The sequence below is a fragment of the Monodelphis domestica genome, chromosome 2, assembly GCF_027887165.1.
Source record: "Monodelphis domestica isolate mMonDom1 chromosome 2, mMonDom1.pri, whole genome shotgun sequence".
Taxonomy (NCBI): domain Eukaryota; kingdom Metazoa; phylum Chordata; class Mammalia; order Didelphimorphia; family Didelphidae; genus Monodelphis; species Monodelphis domestica.
This window is the reverse complement of record NC_077228.1, coordinates 303,696,279-303,708,923: the sequence shown is the minus strand read 5'-3', so window position 1 is coordinate 303,708,923 and position 12,645 is coordinate 303,696,279.

The window sequence follows — 12,645 nt, the reverse complement described above, 5'->3', positions numbered from 1 at the left end:
GAAAAAATCATGCAACTTGATCTATAAAGGGCAACAACATAAACAAATTGGAGGAACTTGGAAAAATTTGGCTTCCAGATTTCTGGTGAAGGGAAGGATTTATATGCAAACAAGACATAGAGAAATGAAATGGATAATTTTTATTACATCAAATTTAAAATATTTTGTATAACTAAAACCAATGCAATCAATTTTGGAAGGCAAACAATACATCTGGGGAAATATGTATAATAGGTATCTCTAATAAAAGTTTCATTTCTCAACTATATAGAGACTTGTATGAAATTTATAAGAATACATAACGTTTCCTATTTGAAAATAGTTCAAGGATATGAAAAAATAGTTATTAGCAGAAGAAATTAAACCTATCTATGGTCACATGAAAAAATGCTCCAAATCACTATTGATTAGAGAAGTATAAATTAAAACATCTCTGAGATACTACCTCATACCTACCAGATTGTCTATCATGGCCAAAAAGAAAATGATAAATGTTGGAGTGGATATGGGAAAATTGGGACACTGAAATTCTGTTGATGGAAATGTGAACTGATACAACCATTCTGGAGAACAACATAGAACTCAAAGGACCTTAAAATATGCTTACTCACTGCCTAAGCAATACCACTACTAGATCTTTATCTTTATCCCAAAGATATCAGAGATAAGGGAAAATACCCTACCTGTACCAAAAATATTTTAAGTAGCTCTTTTTGTAGTGGCAAAAAATTGAAAACTGAGCGATTGTCCATCACTTGGGGAGAGGATGAACATTATATTGGTAAATTGTTGTGATGGAATATTATTGTGCTGTAAGAATGAAAATCAAGATAAATTTGGAAAAATATGGAAAGACTTATGTGAACTAATGCAAAGTGAAGTGGGAAGAACCAAGAGAAAAATGTATGTAGTAAGATAAATATTATATGATTATCAATTCTAAAGAGTTAAACTATAATCAAAAAAGCAAGTCTCTAAGATAACCATGAAAGTATGAGAATAACAGATCAGACTATTATATGAACCTATAGGGATAAACTATACCAGACTATCCCCACCTTGAGGGTGGAGGGATGGGAGGGAAACAGAAAAATCTGAATTTTAAAATATAAAAATAATTGTCAAAAAGCATGTCTACATGTAACTGAAAAAATTTTAAAGAAAAAAAAAAGAGCTTCTATAACTATTTTTGTACAAATGGGGCCTTTCCCCTTTTCTTTTATCTCTTTGTTATACGAAACTAATAGTGTCCTATAGGTATTTCTGGGTTGAAGGGTATGTACCATTTTAAATCCAGTTGAGCATAATTGCAAATTGTTCTCCACAATGTTTAGATCATTTCATAACTCCACCAACCATGCATTAATGTCATAATTTTTCCCAAGTTAACTCCAACATTTGTTATTTTCCTTTCCTTTCATTTTAGTCACTCTGATAAATGTAGTGGTATCTTGAAGTTGTTTTAATTTGTATTTCTTCAATCAATAGCGATGTAGATCATTTCTATATGATTTTAAAAGCTTTGATTTCTCCTTTTCAAAATTGCCTGTTCATATCTTTTGATCATTTATCAATTGGAGAATGGTTTATATTTTGTATAAATTCAGCTCAGTTCCCACATATTTTTAATATTTTGTTTTTCCTCTAATACCTGTAAAATAATTTTAACTTTTTTAAAGTTTTGAGTGCCAGTCTTCCTTCCCTTCTTCCCTGCCCACACCCATCCCCCAGAGATGGTAAGCAGTCTGATACAGATTTTTTCATGTGAAATGATGTAAAATTTTCCATATTAATCTTGTGGAAGAAAACTCAAACAAAAAAGTGAAGAAAGAAATTGAAATATAGTGTTCTCTGTTCTAGATTCAGACTCAGTCTCCTCTAGAAGGAGCTGACATTTTTTATCTAGTCCTAGTGTTTGTCTTGGATCATTGTATAGCCTAAATTACTCACAGCTGTTCATTGTATTCTAGTGCTGTTCCCTAGTTCTGTTATCTTCAGTCCACATAAGATTCTGTAAGTCTTTCCAAGCTTTTTAGGAATTTTCCTGCTCATAATTTCTTATAGCAAAAAAGTATTCAATTACAAACTTATACAAAATTTTACTCAGTCATTCTCTATTTAATGGGCATCCTCTCACTTTCCAATTCTTTGCCACCATAAATAAAAAAATAAAACCTATTGTAAATACTTTTTGCCTATGGGTCCTTTGGAATACATAAATAGAAATGGTATTGATAGGTCACATAGTATGTATGATTTTATACTTTTTTGTGCAAAGATATTAATTCATATCTATAAAAGTTAAATCAGTTCACAATTCCCTAAACAGTGCATTAGTGTCTCATATCCTATATTCTCTCCAACTTTGTCATTTTCCCTTTTTATCATAAGAGCCACTATTTTGGCTTTGTGCAAAGGGGAGGAGACTGTTATAGGGAAATGAGCAAGAGCAGGAAATTCTGCAAAAGCAGAAGCAGGAAGGTTCCAGAATTCTGGAGAAATGGCAGGGCTGTTGCTTCTCCTAACAGACAGTGAGGCTGGAGGTTGAGTTTTTGTCTAGGCTTCTAGGGTGGACCTAGTGAACTGGCTATTCTCTCTCTCTCCTATGACTTTCCTGTTAATCCATCATAACAACTTCCTGTAACTGTGTATCATGTGGACTGACTAAATATTCCCGCAGAGCTGCTTGAGACACTTAAAGCCATCTGTCAATGAGACCATCCCTTTGAGCCCTGTTCTTGCTACCTCTATCACTATCCAAGAGGGGATTTGGGTTAGTGAAGTGTATAGGAACTAGGGCTTTTAGGTAGAGAGGTAACTGACAGTGTAGATACCATCACTCTGAAGTTACCAGCTTGTTTTTGTGGGAGGTTTATTTATGTTCTTTAGTTTAGATATCCCAAATCCCTTTTCACCTTTCCCTTAGTTATTAAACCAAACTGTCCTGTGATTATACAGTGTCTGTGTTTATTAGCTCATGGTCTGGCTCTGCTTTCCCTGGTCTGATATATCCTTCCCAAACCAGATTACTGACCCTATAATACCACCCTTGAACCTACAATTATCCCAAATAGTTATATTTGTCAAATTAGTTATTTCTTCAGGTGGTACCTCAGTGTTGTTTTAAGTTTCAATTCTCTGATTAATATTGATTTAAAACACTCTCTATGTATATTAGAAATGAGGCCTTTATTTTTTTTACCATCACAATTATTATGTATTATCCTCTATCTTATTTTACCCCTGATTATCCTACTCTTTCTCTTGTCATTATGTCCATCTACAAAAATGGTTTGCTTCTGGCCACTATCTCTCCCAACTTGTCCTTTTTTCCTATTCTCCTCTGTTTTCTTATACCTTTCACTTCCTTTTCTTTTTCATTAAGACAGATTTCATTACCAAACTGAGGATATATGTTTTTTTTTCCATTTTTGAGCCCTTTCCACTGAGAATAATGTTCAAATTCTTCATTTCCCCTTCCCCATCATTCCCTCCACTGTAAAGGCTCTTTTGTATTCTGTGTGAGTTACTTGCTCTATTCTACTTCTTTCTTTACCTCTTTCCTCTTTCTCACAACTTCATTCATTTTTATCATACCATATTCTTCAACTCAAACCTGTCTTCTCTCTCTATTATACTCCTTCAGATTGCCCCAATAATGATAAAGTTCTTAGTGATTATGAATATCCTTTCATCTTATATAAGTATAAACAGAACATTATTGGATCTCATAATTTTTTCTTGTTTCCTTTTCATGCTTCTCTTTAATTTTGAATTTGAGAGTCTCCCCCCCGTAGTCAAGCAGTTGCTTTTCACTGGTGTTTTTACTCCCATAGTTTATCCTCTGCTTATGGATAGTGTTTTTTTTTTGTTTATATATATATTTTTAATATATTTTATTTGATCATTTCCAAGCATTATTCGTTAAAGACATAGATCATTTTCTTTTCCTCCTCCCCCCCAGCTGACGCGTAAATCCACTGGGCATTAGATGTTTTCTTGATTTGAACCCATTGCTTTGTTGATAATATTTGCATTAGAGTGTTCATTTAGAGTCTCTCCTCTGTCATGTCCCCTCAATCGCTGTATTCAGGCAGTTGCTTTTCCTCGGTGTTTCCACTCCCATAGTTTATCCTTTGCTTATGAATAGTGTTTTTTTCTCCTGGATCCCTGCAAATTGTTCAGGGACATTACACCGCCACTAATGGAGACGTCCATTACGTTCGATTATACCACAGTTTATTAGTTTCTGTGTACAATGTTCTCCTGGTTCTGCTCCTCTTGCTCTGAATCACTTCCTGGAGGTTGTTCCAGTCTCCATGGAACTCCTCCACTTTATTATTCCTTTTAGCACAATAGTACTCCATCACCAACATATACCACAATTTGCTCAGCCATTCCCCAATTGATGGGCATCCCCTCGTTTTCCAGTTTTTGGCCACCACAAAGAGCGCAGCTATGAATATTTTTGTACAAGTCTTTGTGTCCATTATCTCTTTGGGGTACAGACCCAGCAGTGCTATGGCTGGGTCAAAGGGTAGATATTCTTTTGTCGCCCTTTGGGCATAGTTCCAAATTGCCCTCCAGAATGGTTGGATCAGTTCACAACTCCACCAGCAATGAATTAATGTCCCTACTTTGCCACATCCCCTCCAGCATTCATTACTTTCCTTTGCTGTTATGTTAGCCAATCTGCTAGGTGTGAGGTGATACCTCAGAGTTGTTTTGATTTGCATCTCTCTGATTATAAGAGATGTAGAACACTTCTTCATGTGCTTGTTAATAGTTTTGATTTCTTTATCTGAGAACTGCCTATCCATGTCCCTTGCCCATTTATCAATTGGAGAATGGCTTGATTTTTTGTACAATTGATTTAGCTCTTTATAAATATGAGTAATTAAACCTTTGTCAGAGGTTTCTATGAAGATTTTTTCCCAATTTGTTGTTTCCCTTCTGATTTTAGTTACATTGGTTTTGTTTGTACAAAAGCTTTTTAGTTTAATGTAGTCAAAATTATTTATTTTACATTTTGTGATTCTTTCTATGTCTTGCTTGGTTTTAAAGCCTTTCCCCTCCCAAAGGTCTGACATGTATATTATTCTGTGTTTACCCAATTTACTTATGGTTTCCTTCTTTATGTTTAAGTCATTCACCCATTTTGAATTTATCTTGGTGTAGGGTGTGAGGTGTTGATCTATTCCTAGTCTCTCCCACACTGTCTTCCAATTTTCCCAGCAGTTTTTGTCGAATAGTGGATTTTTCTCCCAAAAGCTGGGATCTTTGGGTTTATCATATACTGTCTTCCTGAGGTCGCTTTCCCCCAGTCTATTCCACTGATCTTCCTTTCTGTTTCTTAGCCAGTACCAAATTGTTTTGATGACTGCTGCTTTGTAATATAGTTTAAGGTCAGGGACTGCAAGGCCCCCATCATATGTGTTTTTTTTTTTCATTATTTCCCTGGATATCCTTGATCTTTTGTTCTTCCAAATGAACTTTGTTATGGTTTTTTCTAAATCAGTGAAGAAGTATTTTGGTAGTTCAATGGGTATGGCACTAAATAGATAAATAAGTTTGGGTAGGATGGTCATTTTTATTATATTGGCTTGTCCTATCCATGAGCAGTTAATGTTTTTCCATTTGCTCAAGTCTAGTTTTAGTTGTGTGGCGAGTGTTTTGTAGTTGTGTTCATATAGTTCCTGTGTTTGTCTTGGGAGGTAGATTCCTAGGTATTTTATTTTGTCTAAGGTGATTTTGAATGGGATTTCTCTTTCTAGTTCTTGCTGCTGAGCTGTATTGGAGATATATAGAAAAGCTGATGATTTATGTGGGTTTATTTTGTATCCTGCAACTTTGCTAAAGTTGTTGATTATTTCAATTAGCTTTTTGGTTGAATCTCTAGGATTCTTTAAGTAGACCATCATGTCATCCACAAAGAGTGATAACTTGGTCTCCTTGTTGCCTATTTTGTTGCCTTCAATTTCTTTATCTTCTCTAATTGCTACTGCTAGTGTTTCTAGTACAATGTCAAATAGTAGAGGTGATAATGGGCATCCTTGTTTCACTCCTGATCTTATTGGGAATGCATCTAGTTTATCCCCATTGCAGATGATATTAGCTGATGGTTTTAGATATATACTGTTTATTATTTTTAGGAATGACCCTTCTATTCCTATGCTTTCAAGTGTTTTTAATAGGAATGGGTGTTGTATTTTATCAAATGCTTTTTCTGCATCTATTGAGATAATCATGTGGTTCTTGCTAGTTTGCTTGTTGATGTAGTCAATTATGTGGGTGGTTTTCCTAATGTTGAACCAGCCCTGCATCCCTGGTATGAATTCTACTTGATCATGGTGGATGACCCTTCTAATCACTTGCTGGAGTCTTTTTGCTAGTATCCTATTTAAGATTTTTGCATCTATATTCATTAGGGAGATTGGCCTATAGTTTTCTTTCTCTGTTTTTGACCTGCCTGGTTTTGGAATCAGTACCATGTTTGTGTCGTAAAAGGAGTTTGGTAGAACTCCCTCTTTGCTTATTATGTCAAATAGTTTGTATAGTATTGGGATTAACTGTTCTCTGAATGTTTGATAGAATTTACTGGTGAATCCATCAGGCCCTGGGGATTTTTTCTTAGGAAGTTTTTGATGGCTTGTTGGATTTCAATTTCTGATATGGGATTATTTAAGAGTTCTATTTCGTCTTCTGTTAGTCTAGGCAGTTTGTATTTTTGTATATATTCATCCATTTCTCCTAAATTGGTGTATTTATTGCCATATAATTGGGCAAAGTAATTTCTAATGATTGCCTTAATTTCATCTTCATCAGAGGTGCTGTCCCCATTTTCATCTTTAATGCTGTTAATTTGCTTTTCTTCCTTCCTTTTTTTAATTAGATTGACCAGTACTTTGTCTATTTTGTTTGTTTTTTCAAAGTACCAGCTTCTTGTCTTATTTATTAAATGAATAGTTCTATCACTTTCGATTTTATTAATTTCTCCCTTAACTTTTAGGATTTCTTGTTTGGTTTTCTGCTAGGGGGTTTTAATTTGATCGCTTTTGAGTTTTTTCACTTGCATTTCCAATTGATTGATCTCTGCTCTCCCTTTTTTGTTAATATAAGCATTCAGGGATATGAATTTACCTCTGATTACCTCTTTGGCCACATCCCAAAAGGTCTGAAAGGATGTTTCGCCATTGTCATTTTCCTCGATGAAATTATTAATTGTTTCTATGATTTCTTCTTTAGCTAAACGGTTTTGGAGTATCATATTGTTTAATTTCCAATTGGTTTTAGATTTGGTTTTCCATGTACCATTACTAATCATTATTTTTATTGCCTTGTGATCTGAGAAGGCTGCATTCATTATTTCTGCTTTTCTGCATTTGTGTGCTATGTTTCTGTGACCTAATATATGGTCAATTTTTGTGAATGTGCCATGTGGTGCTGAGAAGAAGGTGTATTCCTTTTTATCCCTATTTATTTTTCTCCATATGTCTATTAATTCTAATTTTTCTAAGATTTCATTCACTTCTTTTACATCTTTCTTATTTATTTTTTGATTTGATTTATCTAAATTTGATAATAATTGGTTTAAGTCTCCCACTAGTATGGTTTTATTGTCTATTTCTTCCTTCAATTCTCCTACTTTCTCCATTAGAAGTTTGGGTGCTATATTATTTGGTGCATACATGTTGATTAATGATATTTCCTCATTGTCTAGAGTCCCTTTTAACAAAATATAATTACCTTCCCTATCCCTTTTGATCAGGTCTATTTTTGCATTGGCTTTATCAGATATCATGATTACCACTCCTGCCTTCTTTCTATCAGTTGAGGCCCAGAAGGTCTTACTCCATCCTTTAATTCTGACCTTGTGGGTGTTAACCTGCCTCATGTGTGTTTCTTGAAGACAACATATGGTAGGGTTTTGGATTCTAATCCATTCTGCTATTCATCTACATTTTATGGGTGAGTTCATCCCATTCACGTTCAAAGTTATGATTGTCATTTGTGGACTCCCTGGCATTTTGATAGCCTTCCCTAATTCTAACCTTTTCTTCTTCACCTCTACCTTTTAGTCCAGTGATTTACTTTGAATCAGCCCCCCTTGTCCCCTCCCTTGATGTTTCCCTTTTTAGTCCATCCCTTTTTGTTCCCCCCTCCCCCCTCTCTTTCCCTCCCTTTTTGTTTTCCCTCTCCCCCTCCTCACCTTGGTTTTCCCTTCTCCCTACCCTTGTTGGGTAAGATAGAATTCAAGATCCCAATGGATCTTGATGTTTTTCCCTCTCAGAGTTGATTTCCCTGAGAGTAAGGTTTAAGTAAAAAAAAAAAAAAAAAACCTCTCTTCCTCTCCTTCTTATAGGAGTTTTCTTCCCCTTCCCTTCCCATGTGAATCTTTGTGTGAGAAAGATTATTCTATTTGGTCTTTCTTTACCCCCTATTTATACATTACATTTTCCCCACATATTAGTATACATAGATTGATATAAATGTAGTCCTTATAGAAGAGAGTTTGAGTAAAAGAAGAAGATAACATTTTTCCCCTTTCCTTAATATTTACCTTTTCAGGTATTCCTTGCTCTTTGATTTTCAGTATCAAACTTTCCACAGAGCTCTGGTCTTTTCTTTGCAAAAAGTTGGAAATCTTCTATTTTGTTGAATGCCCATACTTTCCCTTGGAAGTATATAGTCAGTTTTGCTGGGTAGTTGATTCTTGGTTGGACACCCAGCTCTCTTGCCTTTCTGAAGATCATGTTCCATGCTTTACGATCATTCAGAGTAGAACTTGCAAGGTCTTTTGTGACCCTGATTGGCATTCCTTTATATCTAAATTGTCTTTTTCTGGCTTCCTGTAGGATTTTTTCTTTTGTTTGATAGCTTTGGAATTTGGCAATTACATTCCTGGGAGTTGTCTTTTGGGGGTTTAGTGTAGAAGGTGTTCTGTGAGCTCTGTCAGTGGCTGTATTGCCCCCTTGTTCTAGAATCTCTGGGCAATTTTCTTTGATTATATCTTGTATCACCATGTCCAGTTTGGTGTTTATTTCTGGCTTTTCTGGAAGTCCAATTATTCTTAAATTATCTCTTCTCCCTCTATTTTCCAGATCTGTCACCTTGTCAGTGAGATATTTTATGTTCTCTTCTAATTTCTTGGTGTTTTGGCTTTGCTTTATTAATTCTTGCTCTTTTACACAATCATTGTCTTCCAGCTGCCTGGTTCTGGCCTTTGAAGCCTGGTTTTCCTTTTCAGTTTCATCACACCGGTTTTGTAGATGTGTGAATTTCTTTTGCATTATTTCCAACTTTTCCTCCCAGAAGGCTTCCATCTTTTTGGTCATTTCTGATTCAAATTCTTCATGGGTTTGTGGTGAGTTTCCTTTTCCTTTGCAAGATTTTGGAGCATTTTCTTGTATATCATATTCTATCTCCTCTGTATTTTGTATTTTGGCTCCATAGAATGTGTCCAAAGTCGCCCCTTTCTTCTTATTTTTCTTGGTATTTTGGGGCTTCTGTGCTTCTGTGGAGTTTACCATCTCTGAATGTGGATGATTAGCTATTCTTATCTCTGTCTGGTGTTCAGAGGCTTTAGTCCTGGGCAGATTGTCAGTTCTATGAGCTTTACCTGGGTTAAATTGAGTATGCCTTCCAGCAATGACTTTCACTCGAACTGGAAAGGAAGGGTCTGACCAGAAGGCCACCCTCTCCCCCAGCTCTCTGGGTTGGGTTGCTTTCCAGAAGTTGCCTTCAGAATAGCTGGCCGTGAGGCTGTTTCATCGGCCTGCGGGGGGATGGGCTGCGGCATCCCGGAGCTCCGAGGGCAGTGACTTTCACTGAGACTTGGATAGCAGGATCCAGCCTGTGAGGCTCTCTTGCCCGCCCTGAGGGTTGCTGCAGACAAGCCTGCTCTCTGCGGGGGGAGCTCCGAGGGTAGTGACTTTCACTGGGACTTGGATAGAAGGCCCTGAGGGTTGTTGTTGTTTCCGATGACCCTGCTCTCTGAGTGGGGCAGGGCTGCGGCTTCCCGGAGCCTTGGACTCTGCGCTCCTACCCCTTAGGTCCGAGTGATCTCGGGTTCTGGCTTTTGAGGGGGGCTGTACCTTCTGATCCAGGTCCAGGTCCAGGAGGAGGATTCCCAGGGTCTATGCTGTTGATCGTCTTGAATTTCGGCTCCTTAGGAGCTTATAGTTTGAGATTGGTCGGGAAGGGTTTTCCGGAGATCTGAACTTTAGCTTTCTCTAAGCCGCCATCTTGACTGGAAGTCTGGATAGTGTTTCATCCTTGATGCTGTTAATTTGCCTTACTTCTTTCATTTTTTAAAATAGATTGACCAGTACTTTGTCTATTTTGTCTGTTTTTTTTCAAAGTACCAGCTTCTAGTCTTGTTTATTAGCTCAATAGTTATATCACTTTTGATTTTATTAATTTCTCCCTTAGTTTTTAGGATCTCTAGTTTAGTTTCTTAGTGACGGTTTTTAGTTTTTTCACTTTCAAGTTTTTTTTATTTGTATTTCCAATTAATTGATCTCTGCACTCCATAATTTGTTAATATATCCACTTAGTGATATGAATTTTCCTCTTTGCTTTGGCTGCATCCCATAATGTTTGAAAGGATGTCTCACCATTGTCATTTTCCTCAATGAAATTATCAATTGTTTCTATGATTTCTTCTCTAACTAACTGATTTTGGAGTATTATATTATTTAATTTCCAATTAAGTTTTGATTTGGCTCTCCATGTACCCTTACTGATCAATATTTTTATTGCTTTATGATCTGAAAAGGTTGCATTTATTATTTCTGCCTTTCTGCATTTGATTGCCATGTTTCTGTGACCTAGTGTATGATCTATTTTTGTTAATGTGCCATATGGTGCTGAAAAGGTGTATTCCTTTTTGTCCCTATTTATTTTTATCCATATGTCTATTAACTCTAATTTTTCTAAGATTTCATTCACCTCTTTTTCCTCTTTCTTATTTATTTTTTTATTTGATTTATCTAAATTTGATAGTGGTTGGTTCAAGTCAAGGTTTTACAGTCTATTTCCTCCTTCAATTCTCCTAGTTTCTCCATTAGAAATTTGGATGCTATACCATTTGGTGCATACATGTTGATTAGTGATATTTCCTCATTGTCTATACTCCCTTTTAACAGAATACATTTACCTTCCCTATCCCTTTTGATCAGGTCTATTTTTGCTTTGGCTATGTCAGATATCATGATTGCAATTCCTGCCTCCTTTATATCAGTTGAAGCCCAGAAGGTCTTACTCCATCCTTTAATTCTAACCTTGTGAGTATCAACCCTCCTCATATTTGTTTCTTGAAGACAACATATGGTAGGGTTTTGGGTTCTAATCCAATCTGCTATTTGTCTACATTTTACGGGTGAGTTCATCCCATTCACATTCAAAGTTATGATTGTCACTTGTGGATTCCCTGGCATTTTGATATCTTCCCCTAGTTCTGACCTTTCTTCTTTAGCTATATCCTTTTGAACCAGTGATTTACTTTAAGTCAGTCCCCCTAGATCCCTCCCTTCATATGCTTCCCTTTCTAGCCCCTCACTTTTTATGCTCCCTTCCCCTCCCCCTTCTCCTTCCCTCCCTTTTTATTATCCCTCCCCCTTCCCCCTCCTTGATTTTCCTTTCTTTCTTACCCTGTTGGATAAGATAGAATTCAGGATCCCACTGGATCTAGATGTTATTCTCTCTCAGATTTGATTTCACTGAGAGTAAGGTTTAAGTAATTCCACTTCAGGCTCTCTTCCTCTCCTTCTCGTATGAGAGTTCTTCCCCTCCCCTTCCCATGTGTATCTTTGTATGGGAAAGATTATTCTATTTAGTCTCCCCCCCCCCCATTTCGTGAAGTAAACCTTAGTATTATCGATGATTCCCCCCCTTTTTTCTTTCTTTCCCCCCCTTTCACCAAATCATCTTGATGCCCCAATCTTTCCCTATGCATGATTCTTCTAACTACTTTTATGGTGCATACAATTTCTGAGAGTTACACAGTACATTTTCCCCACATATTAATATATATAATTTGATGTAAATGTAGTCCTTATAGAAGTGATTTTGACTTAAAGAAAAAGATAAGTTTTATCTCCTTTTCCTTTTGTTTTATATTTACCTTTTCATGTTTCTCTTGCTTTCTCTGATTGGATATCAAATTTTCCACTAAGTTCTGGTCTTTTCTTAGCAAATGCTTGGAAATCTTCTATTTTGTCGAATGCCCATACTTTACCCTGGAAGTATATAGTTAGTTTTGCTGGGAAGTTTATTCTTGGTTAGAGACCCAGCTCTCTTGCCTTTCTAAATATCGTGTTCCATGCTTTGTGGTCTCTTAGTTTGTTAGCCACTAAGTCCTATGTGATCCCTATAGGAGCCCCCTATATCTGAAGCTCCTCTTCTTGGCTTCTTATAGGATTTTCTCCTTTTCTTGGAAGCTCTTGAATTTGCCAATTATATTCCTGGTGGTTGTCTTTTGGGGATTTAGTATAGAGGGTGTTCTATGAACTCTTTCTATTTCTATTTTGCCTGCTTGCTCCAGAACATGTGGGCAATTTTCTTCTATAATCTCCTGTAGCATAGCATCAAGGGTTTTGTTTATCTCTGGTTTTTCAGGGAGACCAATAATTCTGAGGTTGTCTC